At 47.5% G+C, this 15,511-nt stretch overlaps 2 long non-coding RNA genes across 2 annotated transcripts in view; both read right to left on the reverse strand.

Moving 5' to 3' along the window:
• The window catches only part of LOC147350983 (uncharacterized), a 75,940-nt gene that overhangs the window by 55,467 nt on the left and 4,962 nt on the right, over window positions 1-15,511 (reverse strand). The window lies entirely within an intron of this gene.
• LOC147350985 (uncharacterized) lies at window positions 14,320-14,841 on the reverse strand. The gene is made up of 2 exons (XR_015147128.1): window positions 14,743-14,841; window positions 14,320-14,626 (listed from the first exon to the last, which is right to left on the reverse strand). It is a non-coding gene; the product is annotated as an uncharacterized LOC147350985 (long non-coding RNA).

Below are 15,511 nucleotides of genomic sequence, written 5' to 3' on the forward strand. Positions count from 1 at the left end.
CACTGCTGAGTTTTCCAAATTTGCTGGCATATTGAGTACAGCATTTTCACAACATTATCTTTTAGGATTTGAAATAATTCAGCTGGAATTCCATCACCTCCACTAGCTTTGTTCGTAGTGATGCTTCCTAAGGCCCACTTGACTTCACATTCCAGGATGTCAAACTTATAAGTAATAGCTTATAATCAGCCACTTTTCTAATCTCTATTTTTTTGCCAGATTCAAATATACAGAATTTCCTATCAAATGTTCTACCAAAGCAAACCTTCCCCTAAGTGGAAGGTTTTGGTTCTAATATGTGAATTTCTAGGAAAATTCCCATAGGCAGAGCCTCTAATATTTTTCCTAGAAGCTCATCTAGAAAGTAGGCATCAGGGACTGTATTCTACTTACAGCTGAAAAGAGTGTGTAGCTGTTACCGGAGTCAGCAGACCCTCAGGGCTGAGAATAACACCTCAAGGCTTCACACCCCTCCCCACTCCCACCGCCAGTTCCATCGACTGACTGCCCTTCGGCTTCAAGTCCGTGGTGACTAAATACAGGCTGGCGCCTGGTTTTCTCCTGTAGATATGTCAGGTTACATACGTCTGGACTACGCTTAAAAACAGAGGTGAGGCTTCCCTGGTGGCCCAGTGGTGGAGAGTGTGCCTGCCAGTGCAGGAGACACAGGTTCAGTCCCTGATCTGAGAAGATCCCACATGCCATGGGCGCCTAGAAGCCCACAGGCTACAACTCCCGAGCCTGTGCTCTGGAGCCCGGGAGCCGCAACTACTGAGCCCATGCGCCCTAGAGCCCTCGCTCTGCAACAAGAGAAGGCACTGCAATGAGAAGCTTGCTCGCATCAACTAGAGAAGAGCCCAAGCAGCAACAAGGACCCGGCAGAGCCAAAAACAAGTAAATAATAAAATTATTTTTTTAAGACCTTTTAAAAAAAAAAAAGCTAATTATTAACTGAGATTTAGCCAAGCTGAACAGAAAACATTATCAGTTCTCCTAAGACGAAAAGTGAGTAAAATATCATTAAACGAAATGCTGCAAGTTGATGACTGGGCTCCGTCTGCTCCCAGGACAAAGATTTTCAGCATGAGAGCTGATGACGCAGAGCCTCGACTCCAGTGGGTGGGAGAAAGAGGCTCTGTTTCATCTCTCTGCTCTCCTGGTGTCACTGAAGGACCAGCCCTGGGGGAGGAAAAGACCTCTTTCTGAGGACGCATGTCTGGTCCAGAGGGGGAGGATTTGTGTCCAGATCCTGTAAGGACTGGAAGAAGAAGAGGGTTGTCCTGGTTAGAGATAAAATCGCCCCATCCTTTCAGAGAAGCCTGTCCAGGAATGGGATGCAAGGCCCACTTAAAAAGAAATCCAGAATGACTTCCTAGGCTTTACCCACACCAGTTACTCAGTGATCGCAGCCTCCAATCGCTTAAGCAATAGAGAAGGTCCCTTGGCTGCGAAGAGAAATAGAGGGGTGTGCTGTGATTTACCAAATAAGACTGCAGTAGTTTGCACGCAGGAGACGCAGTGGTCCCAAGTCCTTACAAGGAATAGATTACAAGGTAGCCAGCACAGGGGTCCTGAGAGAAGACGGCTAGTCTCAAAAGAGGACTAAGGGCTTCCCTCATAGCTCGGTCAGTAAAGAATCTGCCTGCAATGCGGGAAACCTGGGTTCGATTCCTGGGTTGGGAAGGTCCCCTGGAGAAGGAAATGGCAACCCACTCCTGTATTCTTGCCTGGAGAACCCCATGGATAGAGGAGCCTGTTCGGATACAGTTCACAGGGTTGCAAGAGTCGGACACAACTGAGCAACTAAACCACCACCACTTCCCCGGTAGTCCAGCGATTAAGATCCGAGCTTCCACTGCAGGGGGCATGGGTTCGAGCCCTGGTGGGGGAACTAAGATCTTGCATGTTTCCTGGCATGGCCAAAAACAGGAAGGTCGGCCACCAGCTCTGCAGGACTACCTACAGATGCACCAGTACCCCAAAAGGCAGCAACACCCTCTGGGACAGTATCCCACCTCTGGTCTGGAAGGTGGCTGGGTATCAGTTTCTTCAAGGCTCCCTGTCCCCCAGGCCAGGGAACATGGTCCATTCCTGAGAAGCCAGATCTTTTTTTCTCATGAGTGTTCTTTTTTAACAAGAACCCCAAATGGTTCTTACATAACACAATGAAAGCTTAGCTGTTTTCTTATCCTTTACCAGCATCCACTTCTCCAGCGAAATGGACCATCTTCTAAGGCTCTTAAGTTCAAGGACTTCCCTGATCCAGTGGTTAAAACTCCACACTTGCAGTGTAAGGGTGTGGGTTTGATCCCTGGTTGGGGAACTAAGATCCCGCATGCCACGTGACGCTGCCTAAATCAGTAAGACTCAAGTTCAGCTCAACTGGTACCTTCGCTGCCCTGAGTTTGCTCGGACACATACAGACCACACCCCCGAGCCAGGGCATGCGCACGGGATGCCGGTGCACGTGAAGAACACGTTCACATGTGTGCATGTGACATGAATGCACACACACAGGAAGTGGACGTGTAACACACTTGCGTGCACACATGGCACAACCTCTGCATCTCTGGGGCAAGATCTCAGATTTGGAGAATCGCCAAGGCTTTCAACCGAGGAAGAGAACTAGAACCTGACTAACTCCTCTGAAGTCTAAGGATGTTGAGTCATCTCTTTCTTGATGGGGAAGGAGGACATTGGGCCGGCGGTAACTTTTCATCCAGAGGATTCTGTGCCAGGCCACAGACTGCACACCAAGCCCCAGCCAACTGTCCCTGCAACAACACTTTAAGTTTAAAAAAAAGAAAAGGCAAAAGGGTGTGGACAATTCACTACAAATCACTCCCACCAGTCAACCACCCTAAAGCAGATCCTGCTCATACAATACTTTTGCATAAGAAACACATGACAACTGCTTTGCAGAAAAATCACTCCAAATAATTTTTTTTTAATTGATCCTTACTGAGGACAGTGTTTCAATAGACATTCCCCACCCCCACCCCCCACGACGGCTCAAGCGGTAAAGAATCCACCTACAGTGCAGGAGACACAGGAGATGTGGGTTCAATCCCTGGGTCTGAAAGATCCCCTAGAGGAGGAAACGGTAGCCCACTCTAGTATTCTTGCCTGGGAAAACTGCACAAACAGAGGAGCCTGGCGGGCTACAGTCCATGGGGTCACAAACAGTTGGAGGTGACAGAGCACACACACGCACATCAACCAAAACCACCACCACCCCGCCCACCGTGCCAGCTTCCTAATATAAATCTGAGCGAAATTGAGATGCTCGGCCACCAAGAGAATGAATCACAGTTCTCTTTCTCAACCGTGAATGCACCTCCACAAAAGCATGTCTTCAAGATAAAAGAAGTCCTCCCTTCACCCACTGTTCCACCCCGTCCATTTTCACAGCTCGAGACACCTGCATCAGCCCATCCTGTGCATTTGTGCATTTTCTTTTTTGGCCGGGGGAGGGGGTGGAAGGGAGGGGCATGCAGCGTGTGGGATCTTACTTCCCTGACCAGGAATCAAACCCACCCCCTCCACTGGAAGCATGGGATCTTAACTGGAAGCATGGGACCGCCAGGGAAGCCCCTCATCCCATGCATTTTTAAAGACCAGCCAGTATGTGACGGAGAAGAGCATCTTTTTAGAGCCTTCCTTGATGAACTGAGTGGCTCAAATGGTAAAAAGTCTGCCTGTAATGCAGGAGACCTGCATTCGATCCCTTGGTCAGGAAGATCCCTGGAGGAAGGCATGGCAACCCACTTCAGTATTCTTGCCTGGAGAATTCCATGGACAGAGGAGCCTGGTGGGCTATAGTCCACGGGGTCATAGAGAGTCAGATATGACTGAGCAACTTTCACTCTCTTTCAGTATGTGATGGGAACAGCATGTTCTTAGAGCCTTCGTTGATGAACAGGAGTCTCCAGGGCTCATTCTCAAGATGATTTAGAGTTAGCTTAGTTCCAGCTGCACTGCCACTTTAAAGTCTAGACACTTCTAGAGCAAAGGCTCAGACTGGATTAAGACTCAATCTGGCTTCCACTTACAATGCTTTCTTGCTTTTTTTTTTTTTTTTTGAAGATTAGTCTCCTACTTCCAATAGTTCCCAGAGTAATCGAAGTTCATGAAAAAGATAATGGAGACGTCAAATTTCTGACTAAAACAGAGAACGAGGAAGTTGATGACAGAGGCTTGTCCCAGGAAGACCAGAACTGGCCTGAACAGAAGGACGTGGTGGGGAGAGCTGGAGGGTTTTCTCCATATGTCGGTAGAGTCACTGTAATAATGAAGGACGATCCGAAATTCAAGCATGCTGTTTTGGCTGTAATGGGTGCATATGTGTTACTATTTGTAAATCCTAAAATGAAAAACAGTTCCTGGGACCAGATTGAAGAAAGTTCTGTTGAAAAAGAGAGAAAGTCATCTATTTAAAACGTTCCACTTTCTGTAGAGAAGGAAACAATGTGGAGATGTCTTTGCCTTGTTTGAATAAATGATTCATCAGCTAAAAGAATAAAACAAAACAGTCTCCCAAATAGCTCTCCCAAGTGGATGGTGCTGTATTATTCATTACAGCTCCTCTGGGAGGTGACAGACCTCAGCTGTTTCACGGTCCTTCCCTCCTGTACCCTCACACGACCCCCTCTGCTTGCTCCGGCGTTTCAGGTGGCACCGGTCACATCCTCAGGCATGCCGTGTGGCGCAGGGACTGTCTTTGCAACAAGGAAACCCCATTCCTCCTCGATCTTAGACGCGACAGCTCTAGTCCAGAGTCATCCTGAGATCTGAGATCCTTTGCTGCAGTGCTTACACCGAGAAGCACCTCTCCTCCAGCAACAAAATACGAAGAAACCGTGTGGGACTAAAAACAACTGTGTGTATGCACAGGTGGGGCAAAATTATGGACCAAAGATACGAAAAGACCCCAAAAAATCCCTGCTGTCACTTCTGAAGAGCCAGGAGCAAACAGTGGGTGTCAAGAGCAAAAGCAAGGGAACGTGTCCTGCGCACACAGAGGGGTGGACACACCCCAAAGCCACCCCTCCAGCCTGACGCCCTGAACACACCCCCTACCCTCACCCCATATAAGGAACAAGCTAGCTTTGGGGAGTAAGCAAGGGGCCCTGTTGTTCTCGCTTCTACTATAGCAGGGGCCCCAATAGAGCCTTGTCTGAATTTGCTGTCTGGTTTATGATCAATTTCTATTGATTAAGGAGGCCAAGAACCCTTGTGGGTATCAGCCTCGCTCATGCCTCTTCTCCATCTCTCCAGCCTTCCTATCTTGGTGTTGTCTCAGACAGAAGCAGTTTATTAACAGCTCGTGGAGTAGGAGGAAAAGGTTTCCAGTTAGAACAACCTGCTAAGGACGATGTGTTTGGAGGAGGAAATCAGCCAGGTCCAGCCCCACAGGGCCGCCACTCTCCCCAGCTGATCCCGAGGAAAAGGAACGATTCAACTCCCCATGATGATCTGAAAGCCTTTTCCCCAGGAAGGGTCTCCATTCAAGTTTCCAAGAGCCGAGAACCGTCTCACTAAGAGCAGAGTGCGGAGTGAGTGGTGCTTTCAGAGCTCGCTGAAGACAGTCTAGTCTGAGGTGTGTTCCTCATAGTCATCCTCACTCCTTGTTCCAGAGTCACTCTATCCAGCCTTCTCCAGCTGTCACGCACCATAAACAACAGCGGGTTTTTATAAACAGCAGATCAATCATCAGCAGAGGAGACTGAAGGCTCTTCACACTCGCTCTCGAATGCATTTCGCCCTCCTCGTCTGCTGTTTTGAGTGGTCCCGGCATCGTTCCTGGCTCCCCCTTTCTGAAGGTGCTGGAGGTAATGGGAGGCTTCGGGCTCCTTTCCATCCCCATCTGTGAAGGCTTAAAGGAGTTTTCTTTCTCCTTTCATGCTCTACCCATACCAGGAAACCTGGGACACCCAGAAAACGCCTCCAGCAACCTCGAAGGTAAAAAGGGTTTTAACTATGTGCTGTGTTGGGTGTTTTTTTTTTTTTTTTTTTTCGCCTTTTCATACTGTTCATGGGGTTCTCAGGGCAAGGATACTGAAGTGGTTTGTCATTCCCTTCTCCAGTGGACCACATTTTGTCAGAACTCTCACCATGCGGTCCATCTTGGGTGACCTTACACGGCATGGCTCATTGAGTTAGACAAGGCTGTCATCCAAGTGATCAGTTCGGTTAGTTTTCTGTAATTGTGATTTCCATTCTGTCTGCCCTCTGATGGAGAAGGATAAGAGGCTTGTGGCAGCTTCCTGATGGGAAGAACTGGCTGTGGAGGAATCTGGGTCTTGCTCTGATGGGTGGGACCAAGCTCAGTAAATCTTTTAATCCAATTTTCTGTTGATGGGTGGGGCTGTGTTCCCTCCCTGTAGTTGGGCCTGAGGCCAGACTATGGTAGGGGTAATGGCAACCTCCTTCAAAAGGACTTTTGCATGCACTGTTGTATTCAGTGCCCCTGACCCCACGGCAGGCCACTGTGGACCCATGCCTCCGCCAGAGACTCCTGGACACCCACAGGCGTGTCTGGCTCAGTCTCTTGTGAAGTCACTGCTCCTTTCTCTGGGGTCCTGGTGTGCACAAGGCTTTGTTTGTGCCCTCCAAGAGTCTGTTTCCCCAGTCCTGTGGAAGTTCTGTAATCAAATCCCACTGGCCTCCAAAGTCAAATTCCCGGGGGGTTCTCAGTCCCTTTGCCCCATCCCCAGGTTGGGAAATCTGTTGCGGGTCCTAGAACTTTCAAAACAGTGCAAGAACTTCTTTATAATATGTGGAGAATAGGTGTGTGCTGAAGCCAGAAATTGTTACTACTATCATGGTATCTTGGTATATTTTTGCTAATATGTCATTCCTATGTGCTCAGGATTTAGACGAAATAGCTAATGTTGCTTATGTTTTCAAATAAGCTGCACCAGCCTTTGTAATTGTGTGAGCTTCTGTCAAATAAATTTACTTCAATCTTCACTGTTATAATTGATGGTATATACTAGAAACCAAGAAGTAAACATTTTTTTTTTAGTGACTTTATTTATTTTTGCAAGTGTACTGTTTCAGAAACCACCTCCACAAGAAATCACACTCTCAGTGAAGGAACACAGGGCGAAGTCTGTTCATGAGGCCAGCCATGTGGACTCAGCTCGGTTCCTGCCTACTTCTGAAAAAGATCCCACAGATTCAGGAGAATGAACCAGAGTTCTAGCTAACACAACCCACCTAAAATGGGGAACTGGAAACTTTAGAATTTTACAATTTGTCTTAGAACTCCCAGCCCAGTGAAAAGCATTCAAGACGTTCTCTAGATGTCTTAGCCATTATTTGCCTGATAGCAAAAGAAAAAAGAAAAAAAAATCAGGGCTTAAAAACAGACAACCAGGTCTTCCTTGGCGGTCCAGTGGTTGGGACTTATCCTTCCAGTGCAAGGGGTGTGGGTTCAATTCCTGGTCAGGGAGCTAAGACCCCACATGCCTCAGGGGCCAAAAAACCAGAACACAAACAACAGAAGCAATATTGTAACAAATTCAATAAAGACTTTTAAAATGGTCCACTTCAAAAAAAAAAAAATCTTTTAAAAAGTCCCATTTAGTACAATGACTTTTTAACAGCCCCATCTGATTTCTTCCAGATTTTGTAAAATAGTTTAAGTAGCATGACAAAGTCACGGTAAAGCAGACGACCAAAGGGATGCTCTAAGAATGTCATAAAGACATGTCAGATTTGCCAGTACCAGACTGATGACAGAGAAATGTCAAGAGTTTTGAAATCAGGTTAAAGAAAATGACTTTCTATCATCTTCTCATCATGTCTTTCACTCAAAATCAAAACATTACAAAAATTTCCAGGTGCTTAAAACAGTCTTATATATGAGTTAGACTGTTAAAATCAGAAAAGGAAATTAGCTAACTTTTGGAGGGCTCACGATGCGCTCCCTTTTGGAGTCCTGTTCTAAGCACTTTATATTCACCACTGTATTCAATTGCCACAAGAGCTCTATGAAGTAGGCCCAACTGTTACCCCCATTCTACAGATGAGGAAACCGAGGCAGAGCAGACTTACATCCCTCGCCCAGAACCCGATTTGTTAACCATACCATTGCACTTTGACTTATGGGAGGTGTGACCTGGAGCTCGTGACATTCCCAAACCCCTACTTTCCTGTCTGCAAAACTGGGATCGCACTACCTACGAGACAGAGCTGTATAAAGACTGGCTGAAAGGAGATAGTGCAGATAATTTATCACATTACCAGGTACGGAGGGGTGTCCAATAAACGTGAAATTCCCCTCGCCTTTCCTTTCAGCAAGAAAAGACCAGAAACTTCTGGGTCATTAAACCACCGAACATTTTCCAGATTGGCTAATATTAAACCATGGCTTCTGATCCTGCCATTAGAAAAACTCAGCTGGCCCTGACATAACTGACTGCATGATGCAAAATAAAGCAAGTCCTGCACAGAAAAGTAAGTGGATTATGCACTGCCCAGCAAGGCGCTAAACGATTTCTGTCCACACAGTGTTCTTGCCTAGAGGGCTTTCCTGCTCTGCTAAGCCTCAACCTGTCTGCACCCGAACAGACAGGGGATACGAGGTCTCCTCTTCCTAAACAGGGGCTCGTGTTGTCCAGGTGTTGCAGAAACTTTGGGCGCACGGCGTGTTCTAAACTGCTGAGCTGTTCGTCCTTCCCCCGGGGTGACATGGGGGCTGGGCTGGGGCCTGGTGCTAACGGGGCGGGGGAGTCACGTCGCTAATCCGGCGTCTATAACCATCTGCATGGCACACAGTCCAGCTGGAAACAGATGGCACACTCAGAGGGGCTTAACTAAAACGAATGTAATGGAAGGAGCTGCACACACAGGGACGGGGCCGGGGAGAGAGCTGGATGAGGAGCCCGGAGTCCAGGCAAACGTGGAAGACAGTCACCAGCCCGACACTGAAACGGGGGAGGCTGGGAGAGCCCCTGAGAGCTGACGCCACGGGGGAGGCGGGACCAGGAGCTGTGCCTGCGATGTCATTCGCCCACAGGCAGAATCCTATTACACCCCTTTGCTCCTCTCCTGAGACAGGCTGGGACCTGGGACCCTTTGCTATAAGACTTACACCCGGACACACATTTCCTCGAGCAACAAAATACAAAGAAACGACAGCAGACTAAAAATAACTGCATGCGTGCAATTGGGGCAAAATTATGAACAATGAGATACAAAAAGACCAAAAACCCAACTGCCACTTTTGAAGAGCCCAGGGCAAAACCAGGGTACCGCGCATGCCCCCTGCACACTGCACCACAGGGAGGTGAGCAAACCACCTGAGCTACCCTCCGCTGGATCCCCGGACCCACCCCTACCCTTACCTCATGCCTCACCAAGGTGCCGACTGGCATAACGAGGGGCCCTGGGGGCCTTCCGGAGTTAAAAGCACTCGCTAAATTCTAGGAGGATAGGGACTTCCCTGGTGGTCGAGTGGCTAAGACTCCACACTCCCAATACAGGGGGCCTGGGTTCAATCCCTGGTCGGGGGAACTAGATCCCATGTGCCACAACCAAGAGTTTGAAAGCTGCAACTAGAAGTCCCACAGGCTGCAATGAAGATGGAAGATCCCACGTGGCACAGCCAAATAAATAAATATATTTTTTAAATATATTTTTTAAAATCAGCAAATTCTAAGAGGATAAACTGGATTTTCAGAAAATAACCCCTGGACAGCTCGGGAGCAGCAAACGGGATGCAGGATTAGAGCTCCACCCGCTCATACAGGATGCCAGTTGGTCAACACCCAGAGATTCTGCTTTGGGCAGACGACGCGCCTCTTTTGCAAGACATAAACTCGTCGGCACGGCCTTTCAAATTCAAATGTCAAGTAGCACACACTTCCACGATCCGCACCTGTACCAAAAGCCTATCAAAAGAAGATTCAATACATTTTAGCCAAGTGCTGGCATTCTCCCCCAGACTCTATTTGCAGACACTCAAAGAGCAAATTTTCCCAAGTCTTAAGAACTCAGGGTCTTTGACCACCCAGCCTCAGGCCAAGCAGGTTTATGTCTCTGATTTACCTGGTAGAGCTTAAAATACAACAGAAGCAAACAAAGTCCACAGTCCAGGAGAGACAAGGCTTCCGGCAAGCACGCCTCCTGAAACGGCAGTTTGCTCGGCGATCTGATTTCCCCGCCGGCGTCTTTGAACTCTTCGTGCTCTAAGTCCTCATTAACTGACACGTGAGTCCCAGGATAAGACAGGGTCCTGCCAATGGTTCATCCCCAGGAGAGGGAGACTTGACAACTGCTTCCTCCCAAGTTACTTCTCCAATTATGCTGTATCCAAGAGGAAACCCCTTCTTTCATCATTACAGTCAAATATTCTCAGGTGGCAGCTATGGGTGCCTGGGAGGCCACAGACTTCTCTAAGCAAGGTGAGGGCGAACTGAAGCTGCTCAGTCGTGTCCGACTCTCTGCGACCCCATGGACTATAGCCTGCCAGGCTCCTCCGTCCGTGGGATTTCCCACGCGAGAATACTGGTGAGGGCAGGATTACTGAAATAACGTGTTGTTGTTGTTCGGTTGCTAAGTCACGCCTGACTCTTTCGCGACCCCATGGACTGTGGCCCACCGGGCTCCTCTGTCCATGGGATTTCCCAGGCAAGAATCCTAGGGTGAGTTGCCATTTCCTTCTGAAGAGGATCTTCCCGATCCAGGGAGCAAACCGGCCTCTCCTGCATTGCAGGCAGATTCTCAACTGCTGAGCCACTGTAATAAAAAAGCTTCTCTTACAGATGTGTCCTTCAGTTGAAAACATTCAACCACACTGGAAGGGACCACCTTCCCTTGAACTTATCCTGACCCTCAGGATTGCTGTCCTAGAGTACACAGCCCAGAAGCAACGGGGAAAGGAATAAGAAGGTGAAAATGACCACAAGGCTCTTCTCATTTCATAAGTAACATTTAAAAGCCCAAAGAATTCACATTTTCTGGGGGTAAGGGGAGGCCTGAGCAGATTACGAATGAATTCAACATTTTTGCAATTGGAGTAATGAATCTAACCATTTAGATTCATTACTCCAATTGCAAAAATGTTGAATTCATAGGAATTTCTTTCTTTCTTTCATAGGAATTCTAAGATAAGGTATATTTTGAATGCTTATAGACTCGTCAGCATACTAATAAATTACTACAAAGTTAAATTATTTTTCACACATTCAACAAATCGTGAGTGTCTGCTGTGTGTCAGACACAGTACCGTGTGTAGTGGTCTAGAAACTGAGAATTTGATAAGACAAAAGACAGATCAGATCTCTGCTCCAAGTTGAAAGGGAGACACGCGACAAACAGATGCATAAATAAATGAACATGTATCACAACACAGCAACAAACGTTATGATAAATGGGATACATAGACAGTAAAGAGCGATGCTAAGGTCGTGGCCCCAGAGCCAGATAGCCTGGTTTATATCAGCTCTGCCACTTCCTCAATCATTTGGGGGAAATGATATAATCTCTCTTGGCCCCAACTTCCCCTTCAATAAAGTAGAGATAAGAACAGGACCTAGTTTAGGGGGTTTTGTGTGAGAATTGAATAAGGCAGTTCATGAGGCACTGTTTCTAACAGTGGCTGACATATAAAAAGTCCTTTATAAATGCTAACGCTTCCTACTTTAAGTTGGGGTGACCCGGGCAGTCTTCTCAGAGGAGGTGACCCCACGTGAAGATCTGATGAAACAAACAGACGGAGTGAAAGCCTCAGAGAGGGGTGAGTCAAGCCTTCTTTATGACACAGAAAGGACGCCAGTGAGGCTGGACTGGCACGAGAGGGAAGAGCGGGCTGAGGTGCGCCAGTCACGCAGGGTCCGGATGGCCTCTGCTAGGAGCTGGAACTTGCCCAGAAAGGGAGAAGCCCCAGGAGGGTTGAAGCAGGGGACACCCGGGCCTGGGTCACATTTTTGAAAGATGCAGCTGCTTTCAGAACGAAGACAGTTACTAAGGGGACAGGAGTAGAGACAGGGGAGCTAGAAGGTGATCCGAAGGACTTCCCTAGTGGTCTGATGGTTATGACTCATGCTTCCAGTGCAGGGGGCGTGCGTTCAATCCCAGGTGTGGGAACTAAGCTCCCACCAACAAAAGAGAAAGCAATCTAAGTGGCTCAGATGAGAAACTGATGACTTGGTCTCTGGTAGTAACAGTGGAAATGGAAAAGGCCAGGGATATACCCCGCATCAGGGATTAGCAAATTATGGGCCAACACTGGCCCCCGGCTTGCTTCTGTAAATGACGTGTTCTTGGAACACAGCCACGCCCGTTCACTTACCTACTGTCTACTGCTGACTTCCTGCTACGGTGGCCTTGCTGAACAGTTCTTACAGAGATCTCAGCGCCTGCAAAGCCCATTAACTCTCTGACTTCATAGCCAAAGTTCGTCAACCCCTATTTTGGAGGAAGAGTCTACAGGATTGGAAAATGGATTGGGTGTGGACAGAGAGAAGCATGGAGGATTATTCCTGGGGTTTGGGCATGAATAACTCAGTGGTGCCATTTTCTGAGATAGGGTTGGCTCGGAGAAGAGAATAGGAAGGGTGGCTGGAAGAGAATGATTACTTGGACATAATGGATTTGAGATGTCTCTTAGGCACCCAAGTGAAGAGTCTAAGGAGGCAGCTAGATGCATCATCCAGGAGCCCTGGGCTGAAGGAACAAATGCAGGAGTTATCTGCAAACAGCTTTCCCCTTCTCTACACTTGCACCGCCATCGTAATTCCCACCTGAACCCTTGGGGTGACCCTCTGAGTCTTTAGGGCCTGGGCAGGATGGAGTCACCTAGTCAGGCACTGCAGACTGAGGAGGGACCAGCACTAAGGCTTGAGCCTGGACCCCTCCAACGTTACGAAGTCACGCAAAGCAAGAAGAGCCAGCAAAAGAGATTAAGAAGAAGTGCCTAGTGATGGAAGAGGCTGTCTTGACAGCAGTCGAAAGGCCACTGTGTGTAATAGGCTCTAGGTTCACCCACCTCAACAGAACTGACTCAAATGCATTCCTTTTTATGACTGAGTAATATTCTGTTGTATATATGCAAAACTTCTTTATCCATTCATCTGTCGATGAACATCTAGGTTGCTTCCATGTTCTAGCTATTGTAAATAGTGCTGCAAAATTTGCTGTATGATGCAGGGAGCTCAAACCCAGTACTGTGGCACAACCTAGAGGAGAGGGATGGGGAGGGAGGTGGAAGGGAGGTTCAAGAGGGAGGGGACATATGTGTACCTATGGCTGATTTATGTTGACGTACGGCAGCCACTAACACAATATTGTAAAGCAATTATCCTCCAATTTAAAAAAAAGGCAACTGTGTCAATAAGGGGTGGGTCAGCCATGCTGAAGGCTGCGGAAAGGTCCAGAAATGGAGTGAGTGCTGAGACTGAGACTGACAAGATGGGGAGGGCGGTCTTTCAGTGGACGCAACGGTAATGCAAGGAGTCCTAAGGGATGGAGTTTTCAGTGGACGCAACGGTAATGCAAGGAGTCCTAAGGGATGGAGTTGGAGAAGAGAACTGGGGGCATCTTGTAGAGACAGCAATTACCAAAGGTCAAAACGTTTCATTGTGATGGGGCGAGAGGTGGGCGCGCTGGAAGGAGCCTGGAAGACAAAGGAGCATTTTTATAAGACGGGAGACGCTAGGGAGTATTTTTGACATGATGGAAACCATCCCGCTGAGAAGGAGAAAATTATGGAGGAGAGAGAAGAGAGTGAGCTCCTTGAGAGGTGGGAGGGGTGAGATCCAGAGTTGAATTTAGGGGACTTAACTTGAGGACCTTCCTGATTACTTTCGTCTTCTCCATACAAGTGAGAAAGCTCATCAGCCAGAGTGGAACAGTGGAGCAAGGAAGAGAGTGCAGGACGCTTCAAGTGAGACAGACTTAGAGAACGAACTTATGGTTGCTGGGGAGGAGCGGGGAAGAATGTGGGGAAGGGATAGTTAGGGAGTCTGGGATAGACATGTGCACACTGCTATATTTAAAATGGATAAGGGTGGGGAGGGAGGTGAGGGGGGATTCAGGACGGGGGGACACACATCTGTGGCTGATTCATGTTGGCTGATGCATAGCAAAAACCATCACAGTGTTGTAAAGTAATTATCCTCCAATTAAAATAAATAAACTTTAAAAAGCAAATAAATAAAAAATTAAATGGAGACCCAACAAGGACCTACTGTACGGCACAGGGAACTCTGCTCAATGTTATGGGGCAACCTGGGTGGGAGGGGAGTTTGCGGGAGAATGGATACATGTATGTATGGCTGTGTCCCTTCACTGCCCACCTGAAACTCACAACATTGTTAACGGTCTTTACTCCAATACAAAATTAAAAGTTTAAAAAAGAGAAATGAGAGATTGTTACAGGATCATTGACTGTTCATCAAATATCTCTTCGATCCTCCATTACATCAACAGAGCTAGTTAACATAGCAGGCGCTCAAATACACACTAATTAAGGGTCCAAACTAATGTTTGAAGTGGGATTTTTGATATCTCCTTTTCTAGTGAAGGTGTTGAGTTCATGGGCAGTCCAGACGTCCAGGCTGTCTTCATCAAATGTGATGCCTGCCTGGCTATTTGTTGAAGGCAGGGTCTCCGGTATCTGCAAACAGTTAAGTCAAATAACCATCCCTCCCACGACAAATGTCACCTCCAGTTGACACAGGCTGATAAACATTGACACAGAGATGTTAAGACGACTGTGGGAGGCATTCTTACCCTACTAGAATGTCAGCCAAGGGCAAACACCCAATGTCTCCATCACCGCAGGAAGTGGTTCGTGACTGGATCTTCTGTCCCGCCCCAGACACTCCTGTGATCAACACAATCGATCCTTTACCAGAACAAATTTCCCTTTCTTTTCTTTGCTATCTGTTCATTTGCTGTCAGATCCCTCTCCTTTTTTCCTTTTCCCTTCTTGCTTTCTCCTTTTCCATTTCTCCTAGCTTTGTTGTTAAAAACAGAGACAGGGACTTTCCTGCTGGTCCACCGGTTAGGAATGCACCATGCACTTCGGGGGACTCGGGTTTGATCCCTGGTCAGGCAACGAGGATCCCATTGCCACTGGGCAAGTAAGCCCACAGACCACAACCAGTGAGCCCACGTGCCACAGCTAAGACCTGAGCGGCCTAAAGAAATAAATGTTTTTTTTTAAAAACAGAAACAGTATTATAACAAATTCAGTAAAGACTTTGGTCCACATCAAAAAAATCTTAAAAAAAAGAAGAGGTGCTGAAATGAGGCATTGAAGTGGGTGTGATACAGGTCAGAACCGTCTTACTGCTTTTGGTATTTCAGCTATCAGGTGACTGATGACAGAAGCCCCTTCTGCCTTTCCCAGGGTGGCCTTTGGGCAGACACTTGGTGTCTACGCGACATATAGGTAGGACGCTATTCACTCATTTTGCATATATTTATTGAATCCTTTCATCAGGGAGCCAAGGTCCAGACGCGAGACCACACAATGCATAAATGAAGGAGAACATGT

The sequence above is a fragment of the Bos grunniens genome, chromosome 19 (genome assembly GCF_055505025.1).
Source record: "Bos grunniens cultivar Pamir isolate PY7600 chromosome 19, Bosgru_T2T1.0, whole genome shotgun sequence".
Lineage (NCBI taxonomy): Eukaryota > Metazoa > Chordata > Mammalia > Artiodactyla > Bovidae > Bos > Bos grunniens.